Below are 15,000 nucleotides of genomic sequence, written 5' to 3'. Positions count from 1 at the left end.
CTCAGAAAGGAGCTGAGATCCCTCATAAAATCCTCTAAAGCTAGTTACGAAAACAAAATTGCCACTGACTCTAAAGACAACCACAAAGCATTCTATAGCTATGTCAAGAATCTCAATGGCAACAGTCAGATCTACTCTGAGTTACAGCACAATGGCACTAAATATACAGAACCAACTGATATTGCCAACATCTTGGCAGATAGGTTCAGTGCTAACTTTACCCCCCTCTCACCCCCTTGAGGGCCCATCTCTATACCGGAAGAATGCAAAGTTCCTGTAATCACAGCTGCACAGGTAAAAAACACACTCTCCAAAGCCAAGAACACAGCATCCATGGGACCTGACAATATCCCTTGCTGCATTCTACATGAACTACAGAATGAACTGGCACCCTACCTAAGTACCATGTTCAATCATAGCCTCACCTTAGGCTTTGTGCCCACTGAATGGTGCACCGGAACGGTTATCCCACTCCACAAAGGGGGAGCCACGACAGACCCTGGGAACTACCGCCCCATTAGTCTGCCGAATCTGGTCTGAAAAGCCATGGAACGTATCATCATGGAACTCATAAACAAAAACATTGGTAATCTCCAAACTCTGGACCCTACCCAGTTTGGGTTCGTAAAAGGCAGATCATGTCGTCTAATCCTGATTGACTTCTTTGAAGCAGTCACCAAAGCCATAGATGAGGGTAAGGTGGTTCAAATAGCTTATTTAGATCTCACTAAGGCTTTTGACACCACCTCCCCCACTCTGGAATTATAGATAAGCTCACTAAACTAGGTATAAATCCTTATGTCACAAGATGGGTTGCCAACTAGCTCATGGACAGAACCCACAATGTGAAAGTAGCAGACTCCAAATCCGACTTCAGACCAGTGACAAGTGGAGTACCACAGGGTTCAGTCCTGGGTCCTCTCCTGTTTGGTATCTACTTCACTGAAGTACAGGCTAATACAGAAGGTCTTTGGCTAACAAAGTTTGCAGATGACAGCAAACTAGGAGCCATAATCGAAACTCCTAACGATGTGGACATACTACAAAAGGGCGTCACTGAGACAGATACCTCGTGTCAAAGTCATGGCCTGAAGCTCAATGCCAAAAAGTGTATTGTCATCCCCTTTGGTAAAAACTCTGTACCCATGAACTACCACATAAGTGATAGTCTACTTAACACCGAAAATGTAATCAGATACCTTGGGACACAGGTGGACAGTAGTCTCTCCTTTGATAATCACATTGCCACAGTGTTCAGGAAATCCTTCTAAGTGGCTCACCTCATCACAAAAGGTTTCTCATCCAGAAAAATTAGGTCATTGTTCCCCTCTACTCATCACTCATTAGACCCATTATAGAGTACAATGCCCCTTTTGGTATGTACCTCACAAGACATCTACAACAACTGGAAAGGCCACAAAAATACCTCACAAAGAGGATTACTGGCCTCAATCAGATGCCCTACGCAGACCGTCTCAAAAAACTCCAGTTTTACTCCTTCACATATTGCCTACTCAGAGGCGATCTCTGCCTAACATACAAAGCTGTGTCAAACCCAGAGCTGTTGGACATGTTCCACTTAAAGAAATCCAAATCCCTCCGAGTTACATGCTCTATGGACCTAAACCTTGTCACCACAATAAACAGAATATGCTGGAGGGATAGATTCCTGTCCCAGATACTTCCCATACTCTGGAACAGACTACCTATCTGTGTCAAACAGAGCTCCTCATTAGGACTCTTCAAGAAAAATCTTGATGATTGGATGGGAAATAGGAAATTCACCCCAGGGATCACTTCTGTGGCTCTACTCAACAGGAGCACAGGAAAATAATTTTCTTGGGTGGCGAAAGCCAGGGTACCTTTTTGGCTAGTCTTATATAGGCCCTAGGGCTAATAGCCTAGTACCTACCTATTAACCTATGAACCTATGAGTACTGGAGAGTGAAAAATCTGACCCCTAGATGCAACGGTCAGTACAACATTATTTACAGTATAAATAGGGTATAGACTTTGACAGTTTAATTTGGCATTTTATAGGGTATGCAATTAACACCAAACAGCCTGGGGACAATGCATGAGGTTTTTAACTCCTCTGTTTGTGGGTAAAGAAACTGTGTTCTATCAAAGTTAAAATATGCTGATTATTTGACTTATGATAAGCAATACTGACTCCTGATAGAGAATGAAGTTAATAGACCAAGGAATTAAATCAGATGGTGGTGTGAGTAATTATACTGCAGAAATAAGTACTAACTTTCTTAGGTGGGTGAGAGGTTGTCAAGTTACATTTGAAAAGCTAGCAGACTTTATGATGAACGAGCAAATACTCAATTCTATTCCAGAGGACATTCAAATCTGGCTGTCAGACTGAATGTTACACTGCTGAGGAGGTGGGAGGAAAAAGGAAACTCTTTCTACCAAGCAGATAACTATACATGAGAATGGGGTAACCAGCAATTCACATTTATAGAGGGGCCCATGGGGTGAGGGAGGCATAGCCTTTGTGGCAGGTTCCACAGGCAGAAGAAGCTAACAGTTCTCATACACACCTGACCCTTAGCATTAACTATTTCCAGTGTAAGCCAAGGGAGCATGTACTGTACCAATATCCACCAAGACAAGTAGGGGAAGAACATGCACAGGTGACAAGTAGGAAAAGCACTAATGAGCATTGCAATTATGGTGGATTAACAGACCTAACTCCTGCAACAAATACAGGACCTTATGTACATGTAATTGCATGTTGGAAAACAGCACTGGAGAGACCCAGCTAGTACCCATGCCAGCAATCAGTGATAGTGATGTGGCTATTTCAGGACAGGGGTTAGTTTGTAGCAGTGAGATTGAATTTGGGCCACAGCTATTGAGAGGTACTGTACTTACATTTAGGATAGTGATGTTATAGTAATAAATCTGAATTTGAGGCACCACTGATAGAAGACAGTAGACTTCTTCTAGGTGGTGGGGTCTAGGGAGGGTCACAAAGAGCTAAGAGACTTCTAAATCACAGACCCTACTTTTCAGGACTTGAGGGATGTAGACAAGGCGGCTCCTGATCCTTCAGGTCAGAAGGAGGTGATAAAGGGATACTGCAAAGAAAATATACTCTTGAAGGAAGACTAGAGGGGAAAGTGATACAGGAGCTGATACTACCAAGGTCATAGAGGTGGTCACTTTTTTGGCTGTAGCCACTATATTCCATTTTCAGGCCTCATTGTTATAAAGCATAAAAAATAATGTCTATATAAAATTGTTACTAACCAGGCATTGCAAAAGATGCGAAACATTACTGCAATACATGTGATCAGTGCCAGTGGGATGGCAAGGCAGGAGACAGAGAGAGAGAGAGAGAGAGAGAGAGAGAGAGAGAGAGAGCTAAAGCTGCTTTGATATGTTTGACTATTACTGAGGAGCCATTTCAGAGCATAACTTTTGGACATTGTGAAGACCTTTGGTATTTGAAGCTCCATAATAAGAGTTACATTCTGGTGGTTATGGTGTTAGTGAAATATGATACCAGATGGCCTTTGGCAATGCTTCTGCCCAGAAAAGGTAGCAAACACCCTGATATAAATTTTTCGCAGTGAAGGTTTCCCAAGAGAAATGCTGACTGACAATGGATGCAGTTTCGAATTGAACTAGCTAACCTGTTCATAGAAGAGTTGTGGTATGAAATATTAAGAGTATCTGCTACATCCACAAAGCAAAGGTCTTGAGAACAGGTTTTAAATTTGCATTAAATTCCATATTGATAGCATTCATAGACCAGTTCAAGATGAAGCTGGAAAGATACCGTTCCCATCTCCTCTTTGCATGTAGACAGGTTTCTCGAAAGCTATAGGATTTTCATCGTTTGAGTTGCAGTATGATCGCAAGGTGAAGGGTGGGGGCTGAATGTAATTTGTCTTGTGTGGGTAGATGACTCATTCCCACAAAAAATTTGTTCTGGAATATGTCTTATACTTTAGGACCAGGTTTAGAAAGTGGCACAAAAGCATGTAACACAAACAAAAGAGTAACAGAAAGTATGTTCTGGTCTGGTTTTGCTTGACTGGACAGTGAGGGCTGCAGACTATTATGATTAGCAGAGAAAGTAATGGTGCTTATCCATGTTAGGCACAATGAACTGCAGGAAGTATGGAAGTGCCCTTTCACTATTGTGAAACATATAAGGCAGTGGTGCACAACCTTTTTGTGGGGAGGTCCAATACACAAATTCTTAATGAATCTGTGGGCCACCTCAAAACATAGTAAGTCGTTACAAGTTAACAATAGGTACAGGTGGCTGGCATTTTTACTTAAGATAGCAGTTATGCAATTGCCTGTTTTCTACATCAACTTTGCATTTAACTTTATTCTGGCTAGCAGCCATAACTTATGACAAACTCTTGCAGAAATTTACTACTGTTTACAGACTGCAAGTTATAAACAATGAAGAATAGTTACTGCAGCTAAAATTAGAGGTATTCACAACTGCAGTCAATTAGGTAAGTAAGCATGTGCTGGAAAGTTTGCGTGACTGGACTAAGGCATAGCATTTTTCACTTTTTGAAAATATTTCAGTTGCTCTTTGGGGGCTGGATGGTGTTGCGTCGAGGGCCAGATTTGCCCCCAGGGCCAAACGTTGTGCACCACTGATATAAGGGGTCAAAAACATAAGTTTTAGCAGATTAGCGTGAAAACATCCCACTATGATAGACAGACACCACAAGTCAGTATGTGCAGTGGATAAGAGGAAAAACCAAAATGGGTATCTTGTGGTTCATCTCAATAAGGCAGAGTCCGGCACTTTAAACATGAGATAACATTTTTACAGCAGTAATTTTCTAATGGGGTAACAGATCCAGACAGTGTTTCAGGAGTTTGTGGACATACTTACTTGTAAGCCATGTTGGAGAACCCTGTGGACACAGGACCCCAGTGGCCTTAAAACAGTCCTGTATAGGTTATGAAGAGGTTAAGCAAAACCTCAGAGAAGAATTGTATGAAATGTTTGATCTAGAGTTAATCTAGGAGTGTAACAGTCCCTGTACTTTATCAGTGTTAATCAGACTATGAGTAACATAGCAAATGCCATATTCATCTTCATCTATATTTATTGTGACAGAACTGCTCTGATAACTACCTAAGATACATTACTAAAATTCATAAATTGCCTGGAGTAGTCCAAGTTTCTTAAGATGGAAATATGTAGAAAAAATGTAATATGTTAATCCAACCAAGAAAAACACAACTAATAAAAACAAAACAACAAACAGCTCTGAAACCACAGAGAAAACTTTAAACAATATTAATAGCTAGTGTCCATCCTTCCATCCATCCATCCATCCATCCATCCATCCATCCATCCATCCATCCATCCATCCATCAGTCCATCAAATCCTTTTTCCATTTAGCACACGGGGTCAGGGTTTAATAAATTAAACTTTTTTAAGTGGTTCCACAGATATTTTTATCTTTGTTTTTAGCTATTTTGATGGACTTAGAGCGAATACTGTTTAAATTCAGCAAAGCCTGTTCTATACCATCTTTTCATTTACAATGTACATTGATGGGGATACCAGGCTTGAATTTAGGGAACTGATGTGGTAATTATGCCTCGATGCCTGTGTCTTCCCAGGACTCAGTGATCATACCTCTATTGTACCAGCTTTAAAATTGAGAGCTGATAAGTTGAAATGATTATTTACTTTCCCACATTTTATTTTAAGAGTTGTTTTTTATGCAAATGCAATTTTTATGAATATTTAAATGCAAACGTTTATAATACTTGTGTCATTGTTTGATTGACTTGTTTTTTAATCAATGAATGGACTTGTTTGACTATTTAAATGGAGAGGAAACACATTTTGTTGATTCTGATGAAGTTTCCTGTTTAGGAGATGAAAGTGCTTAATCTTGCTTTGGTACTGGAATAAAGAGTTGATTAACACCATGGTGCTTCATTTATTGCAAAGGTACAGCCTTTATTGGTACCTGCAACTGAAGGACTTTTGGTTTACCAGTTTGTGTTTTCCTTTTGGTTGTCCGTTTGATTGTTACTAGTTTATTTATCATGGACATGCAAGGCATCAGAGGCGTCCCCCAGTCGAACAGCACCAACAGGACTTTCATGGGTGAATTACCTAAGCTAATACAAACTTTTTCACAATCTGATGATGCTTTTTCCAATTCCAGGCTTCTATTCCATGTGGACAAGGAAACTATAGTAACCAGGAAGTGACATCACAGCCCAGAGACAGTCGGCGTGCTTACCAGCATCAACAAAAAGGGAATATGGTCATTTTGGAACAAAAAGACACTGCTGAAACAAGCAGTGTTAACCGGAATGGACTTACCATTGAACTTGCTCATTTAGACCATTATCAGGACATTGATGTAAACGCTTGGCTTAACGAGAGTCTTGTTTTTGCAGAGACCAACGCTGGTAGGTCTACCCACAAGAATTTATCTTAGAAAAGAAAATGTAATGATTTAAAGACCAAAATGCTAAAATATAGGAATCTATTATTAGACAATTGTTTTTTTAATTAATGTATTCAACGGAGCTATGTTCCGAAGGGGTGTAGACTGGTTAAGTTCCCTAATAATGTTCAGCATGGCTCAGAACTTTTTAAGGAGGTTGTAAATATTTTGATGGTTGTGGTCTTGCTCTTTTAAAGGCTATGGTAAATAACAGTGAGAAAACTATTGTAAAATAGAAAGATAACATTGATATTTTAATTCAAGAAATACACGACCATTTGTTGTTTTCCATTAATGAACACAAACGTGAATATTTGTTGATTTTTCAAGATGTGGATAAAGTGACTAATAAGAACTATAAAATGAAGTTAAGTAAGTTAGATAGGGATCATAGGGATTATTCTAATAGACTGAAGACAAACTGGAACAGACCACCACAATAAATGGATAAAATCACAAGTCTTTAATCGGACTTAAATCGGACAAGCGCTTTCGCGTGTACAACACGCTTCTTCAGATCCTTAAACAAAATTAAATTCTAAAATGCAATACTTATATATTCTAAAATAGACACACCTCTCCAATATAGTGTGCATCTAATTAAACAATTAAACAATTAACAAATGAATGGTTAATTAATCAACTAATCTACTAAGTAATCTGTTCTGCAGTACTGAAAACTTCTGATACATTGTTCATCAACTTGAAAACTATTCAAAATGGCTAAAACATATATAAATAACTTAAATACACATCAGACTTAGATAGAACTTGAGATCAAAGATCATGTTAAACTCTCTTAAGCATAAAATGCACACTGACAAAAAACAAACATCTCATAAAATGCAGTAAGAAATGCATCATAATAAAAAATGCATCATAATAAACATATATGTATTTAACAGCAAAAAAGAGGATGAAAAACGCGTAACCATAACAGCCACAATGCACGTAGGCAGCAGCGACACATACAAACGAGCAAAAGCATAAATCACCCATCAACTTACTCAGCAATACCTTCAAAATAGTCTAAGATCCACATCCAATGACTACAATAACTGAGATCTAACACTCTATAATAAATCGCTAGGTGTATATATGAAACCTAGCAGCTCATACTGAAGTCATGTTCACTTCTCACTAAATTAACAATCATGATGTTAAGAGTTCCATCCATAACTCTACAATCAATATAGAAGAGCACTGAAATGAGCTGTTAACATCCAGCTTCAACCATCCACATACCATACTTGATAGTCTCCCATAATCGCCATCTATGTCCAGCTGCCATAACTAACCGCTACTCCACCTCAACGGGATCACAAATTCATGCATCCGTTGGCGCACTGGCTGAAAGAATTGCTGTTATACTATTGCAGCCTGATACCATAAAAACCATCAAGACGCAAATGTGCGTTATATACAACCATCCAAGAATAGACAAATACTTGACTGTCTCATTTTCCATCTATAAACACTAAACGTCTCTGCCAAACTATGTCGCAAAAATATGTCGCAACAACATAGACGTCAACTTAAAAGTAGATTCTGATCTTCCGATCACCCATTGCAAAGAATCTATGTATCCGACATAGATGTATCAAACTTAGATGTATCAACACTGTCAGCCACCAGCCAAAGAAAAAAGAAAAAAGAAAAAACACCAGCGAATGAAAAACAACCACCAGCCACCAGCTGAAGAAAAATCTCATCACCCGTTATATATATGGCTTGGGGTATATACTGCCTATAAGTAAGGAACAGTTTGCAGAAATGTGTCAGATACAGCCTAATGAATGAGTTATAAAGTCATAGCTAAAATCTACAACGTAATGCGTAAAGCTGTTTGAAAACATACATACAGATCTAAATATGTCCCCTCTGCTAAAAACAGAGTCAAATGCATATACAATAGGATACAACCTATACAAATAGGTGGTAACACATGACCCCTCAGTTGGACTATTATAACCAACTTTGTGGACGCATCCATAAAATAGCTGACATCTCTAACTTCATAACTTTTCAAAGGACGAAACAAATCAAAGCCTATCTAAAACCCCCCCGTGGCCTCAGTCTTCACATAACGCTCCCTTATAGACGAATGAATGTAAAAACATATAATATCAGGACTAAAACGTCTATATGTACATTATGCTACTATGGTATGGACAACTGAAATGCAAGCCTGTATATAAACACATGTACAGATATATAGGGGTGTGTATACATTTTAACCTCCTGATGGTGTGTCCAACTCCCATACAAAGTATATTCACCCGCAAAAATCTAATAAATATATAATCCACGTTCCATGAATATGCAGATGTGTACAGCCAATATGAAATGTACATATAGCTAAATCCAAAACACTGTTTCACAACTAGAAATGTGTACCTAGATCTATTTTTCAAAAGAATAGCTGCACCTTAGCCACCACTTATTTGAGTGAACGTGCCTTTAAAGGGGCCCTAATGCTCACATATTGATTTAACCCTGGCTCATGTTGAGCCTTGAGTTTAAAAATCCAACTCAATTCCACTTGTTCCAGGTCATTGAATATGTCCCCTTCCCTCTTACTAGGTGTCACCTTCTGTAGAACCCTGAATCTAAAAGAGTGTCCCTTATTTGTCGTAATATGTTTCACAAGGGTGTTCTTTATGTCACTCTTCATAATATCATTGACATGTTCTTGCACCCTTTCCTTCAATGATCTCGTCGTCATCCCCACATAAAAAGCGCTACACATCACACAATCGGCTAAATATATCAAATTTCTGTCCTCACATGTAGCTTTAAATCGTGGTTCAAACCTATATGGCAGAGTAGGATGTGTAAACATCTGCTCCAATGTGATATACTTGCAGATGTTGCATCTCTGACAAGAAAAAGTGCCAGGAGCATCTCCCCTAGATGTCTTCGGTCTATTTGTCTGACTGGGTTCTACACAGAGTAATCTTTTAAGGTTTTTGCTGTTATAATAAGTATAAGAGGGTACTGGGCCTACCAGCTTCATAATACGTTGGTCAGTCAATAAAATATGCCAGTTCTTGCTTATTATATCTCTGATGTGTTTGATGTCACTAGTATATCTAAGGTTCAACCTCACCTTGGTGTTATCAAAATTCCTCCTATTCCCCCTCGAACCATCATATATTCTGGCATTACTTTGTTGCATATTCTGGCCAAATAAAACAGAATCTCTAATGAGTTCTGTCTTATGTTTGTCGTAACCCCTCTCTTCAAAACATTCTAAAAGGAACTGGCTTTGTTTATGCAGTTCAGACTCTGTCTTACATAACCTTCTGACCCTGGTAAATTGACTTTTCACTATGCTGTCGAACACAAATCTTGGGTGCATGCTATTGTATTGTAGCAAGCTATTTCTCCAACATTCCTTCCTGTACAGAGTGGTTTCCAAGTTCCCCTGTATTCCTCTGTATATGGTAAGGTCCAGATAGTCAATCCTATCAGTGGATGAATTAACTGTGAACTTCAGGAATCCTGTCGTGGATTCCATATATTCCACAAAGGTCAAAAGTTCAGCATTACTCCCATGCCAAAACATCAGTATATCATCCACGAATCTTTTGTATAGACTGACCTTCTTAAACCAATCATTATTGAACAAGAAGTTACGCTCCCAATGGAGCATGACCAAATTTGCGTACGTGTTAGCGCAGTAGGTGCCCATTACAACCCCCCACTGCTGTAAATAGTTATAAATTATTCTAATAGAACAGCATACCCTATTAGTGTTAAACAATGTTAACCCCTCTTCAGGTACAGGTTATAGGTTTACTAATAGTTACCAGAGGGACCATGCACCCCATGGAAATATTGACAATAGTTACAGAGAGTCACACAATAACACCTGGGAGGAGAGTGTCAGACATGAAGAAGCCCCTTTGGTGGAAGAGGGTCCTGTGAGATAGGAGAGGATAAGGAACCTGCAAACACACCCCTCATATGCAGAGGTAGCCAATGGTTACACACCCATATATCAGGGGAAACAACGTTACCCCCCCAAGTAAGGAGTTGCACAGATAATACAGCCCCCACATATGGGACTATTTTAGAACAAGGGGAAATATTGCATGATGCCCCCCTTGTTTCTGTTACCAACACTACATTGTCTGGAAATGACATGATGGTTAGTAACAAAGTGGTATTTTCCCAAAACAACTTTCACATTTACAATTATACAGACACAGTTATTAATGGTGACTTTTTCACCCTTTTTAAAAAAGGTTTTATGTTTGTTCCAGCTAACAAAGGTGATTTATCAAAAGTAATTCTTGACATCAAATTGTTTACTCGGAAACTAAACTTGGAAATTATGTTTCAGGATCAGCTATCGGTACACCAATCACATGCTTTGACAAAGAGAAGTATTTTTAAGCCCCCCCCCACCAGAAACTCAGTAATTTTGAGAGCCTGGTTATTACAGAGTTGAGACAGCAAGAGGGTTAGAACAAAATGTTTGCCAATAACCTTACAAACCAGGGGAGAGACAAGTACTTACTACAATAACACAAAATAGTTCACTGCAGGTAATGAAACCTGACAAAGGAGGGGGAGTGGTTTTGATGGAAAACATGATGTATGTAACTAAAATGATGGAAATATAGACTTTAGATTCTAGATATTCTATTGTTTCAAAGAATGAGCTTAACATAGCCTACAGAAAGATTAATTTGCTCATTGAGGACAACTTTGTTGCAAAGTTTAATTGATGAAACATTATTTAACTTTTTTAGGGTGCCAAAACCATACATTCTTGGGATCTTTGTCATTCCAAATGTCCATAAGGATAATAGCTAGATTCCATCCATCCATCCCTCCCTCCATCCATCCATCAAATCCTTTTCCCATTTAGCAAATGGGGTCATGGTGTAATAAAATAAACTTTTTTTAAATGGTTCCACAGACATTTTTTGCTTTGTTTTTAGCTATTTTGATGGGCTTAGAGCATATACCATTTAAAATCAGCAAAGCTTGTAATATAATATCATTTCATTTATCACTCAAAAGAGTCCTACCTTTGCTTAGGTCAGCCAAGGAAAAGGAACTAGATGCAAAGTCTTGGATGGCTGTCTGACAATAGTTTGCCAAGTGCAAGAAATCTCTCATTTGTCTTTTTGTATTGGGTCCTCTCTTAGCAAATGGGGCCCCAGGCAAGGTAATGAACACCCCCCACCCGCAGCCATTCCATTGTTACTTTACTTGGCTGTCTCGCCCCAGTTATCATAAGCACTGTCAAAACTTGTCATTGTGCGTACTAATTCTTTACTTTTACATGATTACAGAGATTTGGACTTAAAAAAAAAACTTTTATTTCAAATTTTAGTGCACAAACATGGATAGCTATTTGCTAAACAAAACAGTCTGACATTGAAAACAGACATAGCATGAGTAACAGTAAACTTATTTTCCCTTGAAAGTTGCATTAACTGAAAATGAAATGAAACTCACATTCATTGAAATTATACTTGTCCAGTGGTAGACTGGGTACATCCTGTGCCCCAGTCTGTTTTCAAACTTGCCCCTACACACATTTTTAGGACCATTCATAAATGCATGTGCTCTTTGAATCACCTTCCTGGTTATTTTAAATTATTATTTGTTTAAAACTAGCAACAATTGTTAGACTGCATTTTATCTTTATAGTTGTGAACATTTTTCCAGTAAGCAGTGAAACAAAATGAATTAATAATGATAAATGTACCCCTATCACAACATTTCAACTAGAAAAGACCATTAAAGCTGTTGTCATTATAATAAAATAACATCTTCACTCAAAAATGATAGCCACTTTACAGACTGAACACACCACTTGTCTGTTTGTGATGAAAATGGACACAGTAAAATTATTCCAATATGCTTTAAGCAAACGCTTACTAGACCTGCAAAGACAAACTAACAACAAACTTTTATCAGCCCAGCAGGGTCAGTCATTTTTATTCACTGATTTCCACCAAACCCATTAATGACAACTACATTCTTGACTGCATCCTTCCTAGATGTCTGTGCCAAATACTACTACTTCTTCTTATAATAATAATAATAATAATAATAATAATAATATAATAATGTCACATGTTTCAAATTTGTTTCTCACAAATGTACAGTAGCCAATGTATTCCAATTTAATACACACACACACACACACACACACACACACACACACACACACACACACACACACACACACACACACACACACACACACACACACACACACACACACACACACACACACACACACACACACACACATATCATTCAAAGCCAGACTGTCTAAAAATGATGAAGTAAGAGCACAAGCTACTTTCATCCACACAGAGCTCCCACCAGCAGTAGTTATAGCTACTTTGTTGACTGTGAATGCCCCTTACTGTTAAGAAGAAATACAATTACATGTACTTATTGCTAGCTGTGGGGGAACAACCTAAAAGTGTATAAAGAGAGCTAGCATCATGCCTTCAGATCCAGTTTAAATAGAAGAGCATTTATGAGAGCATAAGAAATATCAGCCACCCGATAACATATACCAAGTTAACATGTGCAATCTCTGCAGAAGTAAAAGTCATCTGAATTCGACATTAAAGGAAATTATTGATAATGAAGAGGTTGCTTCTGGCAAACAACTTTGCATTTCAGTGCCCTATCTACAAACACAATGCATGCTGCACTTGAAGAATAAGTTGTCCATGGTACATTAAAAAAATTGGTGTGCTGATGATATTGCTATAACATTTCCTGAACTGGATCAACTATGCAATAGACAATGGCTGGCAAACAATGGCAACAGATTCATACTTACTACACATACAGTCCTGGGGGCCTTGAAGGAGCCTAGCACAAATTCCCAATTGCTCCAAGCCATTGTTTGGTTAAGTGCTTGCTCTATGTCACAAAGTAGGTAAATGAAAGAGGAAAGATTTGAACCCTGCATCCTTGACACAGGAAGCATCTCATTAACAAGTTGGAGTTTTAGTCCTCTGAAATAACTGCTAGAGTGACAGTTTTTTAACTAATGGTGAAAATGTTTGCAACCTGATCTTATAGAGAAGACTGTATTACAGTAATAAGCAAAAATGAATTCATAATGGATGGTGAAGCGCAGATGGTTCTGATCATCACTACAAATAAAGCAGACCTGACAAATGCTGACCTCTTTGAAGTTGCTGGAAAATGTAAACAAAGCAATGCAAAGTGCATTATTAAAATATAACATCTTCAGAATACTAAAATGCAATTTGTGTGGACTATATTATACAATCCATCTTTATAAATAAAGTAATTAATTCATTAGAGTAATGAATAAAGCAGAACAATTAAAAACAATATAAATTTTGCAGCAGCTTTTGCTCAACAACTCACAAGTAATACAAAAATCAATAATGTTGCTGTTTATGACATACTTACATGCTTGCAGGATACCTACAGCTCATATTTGACCCTCCAATGGCTTTGCCGCAATCAGAATATTTATTCCCTCTGACTCACTCAGTGCAAGTCTGACCTATTTGAATGGCAAGTAATGCTGCATTGTTACGTAAACTTCCAGAGTCATAGCCAGATAGTGTACAAATGGGAGTCTATGCATAGTAATGAATTAGGCCCTATACCAGCCATTCAAATTTCATATTACTAGCCTATTTCACTCGCATTACCATAAACACTGTTCACACCTGTTATTGTACATACTGTTTTCTTCTTTACATTTACAGTAATCACAGACATTTGGATTTCATGCAATAATATATTTCAAAGTTTACAGAAAAAATATTGACAGCTATTTTAATAAATAAAGCATTCTCATATTGAAAACAGGCAAAGTGAGAAACAGTAAATTTCTCTCCACTGAAACTCACATTTAGTGAAAATGCAAACTGAAAGACACATGCTGGGGTCCATGCTCAAAAAGCATATACTGAAGCACTAATTAGAACCTATATGAAGAGGGCAGGAATTCAAAAGACAAATTTGTAATACATTTGCTAACAGCCTAGTGCAGCTCACTGGACATAAGTGTCCCTTTTCAGGAGCAATTCAAGAGTACTGCCTGGCAAAGTAACATAGCAGAGTCACATATAAAACAAACAAGGCAGAAGGAATCAAACCATCTACTCCAGGAAGCAGCTCTTTAACAGCTCACAGCCTTACTTATCTGCTCCAACTGATGGACAAACAGTTGTAGCCCAAACACAACGCATTTTACACCTGTGAGCCTGCAAAAATTTAGCAAAATTAAAACATTTATTCATAGCTAAAACACTAACAGTAAACTCATAGACATAATGCCACCCAGTTTATTCACTGCTATATGATAAACACACTGTCAAACATTCAACAGAATAAGGAAATGAAGGGTCACATCCAAAGAACATGGCTCATATGATGATGGTCCTTTTTATTACAAACAGTTTCCTTCCTCTAAACCAAACTCTAATGATTGATATTGACCAAATGCAATCTTCAGTGATCTACCAACTGCTAATGAAAGTCTGCAGTTGGTCTGGAGTA

This window comes from Protopterus annectens, chromosome 11.part0 (assembly GCF_019279795.1).
Source record: "Protopterus annectens isolate FY-2018-M chromosome 11.part0, PAN1.0, whole genome shotgun sequence".
NCBI classification, from domain to species: domain Eukaryota; kingdom Metazoa; phylum Chordata; order Ceratodontiformes; family Protopteridae; genus Protopterus; species Protopterus annectens.
The sequence above is the reverse complement of the archived record's forward strand: the minus strand, read 5'-3'. Positions refer to the sequence as shown.